Below are 2,500 nucleotides of genomic sequence, written 5' to 3'. Positions count from 1 at the left end.
AACACGCGCCACCTACGGTGACCGGCAGCTCCAACGCCAGCGCCACAGAAGGACAAAAGCCCCACTTGGGTGCCGAAGCGAACTCTCCCAGCACAGCGCACGCGCCAACACATCCGCACAGCTGCGATACAAACCACCAGCGAGAACCGCTGGGGCGACCGAGCAGCAGACGGCGTCGCGGCGCCGAGCGCCGGGCGGCGGCGCATCCTCAACGCACACAGTCCTCAATCGGACCAGCACACTGAAGATGTCCACCGCGCTTCGCACCGGGCCCGCGAGGACCTACTTTGGCCGCACGGCGCCGCGCGCAGGGTGCGCCGGCGCGCAGCTGCGACGCCTGCCGCGTCCGTCGGCCGGCGCGCCTGCCACTGGCCGCCCCCACCAGCCGGCTGTAGCGCGTGCGCCCACGCACCGCGCGGCCAGCACGCCGGGAGGCGCCCCCTCACCGGCCGGGGACGGTCCCACCCAGCCACCGCCGCGTATCGCTTCACACCCAGATGCCGTTCAGTTTCGTCGGCATGGTGGGTATCGCTGGAACAACCGGTTCGTACCTCAACCTATCGTCGCCATCACCGATTCACCCCTAGCGAGAACAACCGCACCACAACAGGTTACCATTTGTTCATTTGCGTAACTTCACCAGAAAACGCAGGCGTCCATCGCCATTTGCAACTTCAACGATTATTGCATGCCTGTGTCAGGTGTCACGCCACACTACGTCTGCCCACATACACGCAACAAAATGTGCACGCCTAGACAATACGTGGAAGGTGGCCCCCGTACGTATGCGATGTCCATTGCTCGAACGACTGTCAACCGGCCTCTGTAGCATGTCGCAGATATGGAACGCGGTGCACCATGCCATCACGGTGTGTGAGGAGAGACGACTAGGTCCGAATACATCAACAGACAGCTCATGCTGATCGCCATCCACGGCGTCCGTTCCTCCCACACGTCTCTATGGCGTACCACACTGCAATCCAGCTCTCATAGGGAGACGACACGTAGCTGCGTGCACAATATTTGCACTGTATGGTCCGCCGTTTTTGGGCGCAGTCGTTGTACGGTCACACATGTGCCACGATGTATCATTCGGTACATAAGGACGAATGTGCAGTACAGATTGTGGTTTACGCGTACGACATTAGCGGACGGTTGACACAGGCCGCACCACAACGTAGCCTGAGTACGTCGCATGCGAAGGGCATTGAACATGCAAACTTCTCACCAACCAGCTTGCGAAGGCAGGGGGGCAAGGTGGGGACGTGGGGAGGGGCGGCATGTACGTCCTGCTGCCATCCACATTACAGTGTACAGCAGGAGCATGTGGAAAGTCAGCAAGACTTGCAAGGTGTTTAACATGAAGCGATACACAGGGGAGCGGGCAGTGCGAGTAGCGAACTATATTGCGAGGGTTGCGGGTGGGCAACACTACACTAATTGAACGAGTCGTATAACAATTACAGAGCAGGTTTAGGCGACAACATGGGTTACGTTAGGGGACAACGTGGGTTACGTTAGGGGACAACGTGGGTTAGGTTAAGGCACAACGTGGGTTAGGTTAAGGCACAACGTGGGTTAGGTTAAGGCACAACGTGGGTTAGGTTAAGGCACAACGTGGGTTAGGTTAAGGCACAACGTGGGTTAGGTTAAGGCACAACGTGGGTTAGGTTAAGGCACAACGTGGGTTAGGTTAAGGCACAACGTGGGTTAGGTTAAGGCACAACGTGGGTTAGGTTAAGGCACAACGTGGGTTAGGTTAAGGCACAACGTGGGTTAGGTTAAGGCACAACGTGGGTTAGGTTAAGGCACAACGTGGGTTAGGTTAAGGTACAACATGGGTTAGGTTAAGGTACAACATGGGTTAGGTTAAGGTACAACATGGGTTAGGTTAAGGTACAACATGGGTTAGGTTAAGGTACAACATGGGTTAGGTTAAGGTACAACATGGGTTAGGTTAAGGTACAACATGGGTTAGGTTAAGGTACAACATAGGTTAGGTTAAGGTACAACATGGGTTAGGTTAAGGTACAACATAGGTTAGGTTAAGGTACAACATAGGTTAGGTTAAGGTACAACATAGGTTAGGTTAAGGTACAACATAGGTTAGGTTAAGGTACAACATAGGTTAGGTTAAGGTACAACATAGGTTAGGTTAAGGTACAACATAGGTTAGGTTAAGGTACAACATAGGTTAGGTTAGGTTAGGTTAGGTTACACGTTGTTGTAAGGAAAGGTGTAGGGGGGGGGGGGGCGGGGGCGGCAGGTTCGTTGATAGTGATTATAGTAAGTGAATGCTTGTGACATGATCAGATTTGTCACGTCAGGATGCACCTTTGGCTTATTAGAGGCGGCGCTCCAATTCTATGCTTGTGTGAGACCTGTGTCTTTGACTCATGTCATTGTTTGTGCGCTGTGACAGGAGGTACTATTGTGATGTTGGGTGCACCGTTGTATAGGACATGTGTGGGTGTTGGTGCCTGGTCTGCGCAATGGTGGA

This window comes from Schistocerca piceifrons, unplaced genomic scaffold, assembly GCF_021461385.2.
Source record: "Schistocerca piceifrons isolate TAMUIC-IGC-003096 unplaced genomic scaffold, iqSchPice1.1 HiC_scaffold_128, whole genome shotgun sequence".
NCBI classification, from domain to species: domain Eukaryota; kingdom Metazoa; phylum Arthropoda; class Insecta; order Orthoptera; family Acrididae; genus Schistocerca; species Schistocerca piceifrons.
Note: the sequence above shows the minus strand (reverse complement) of the source record.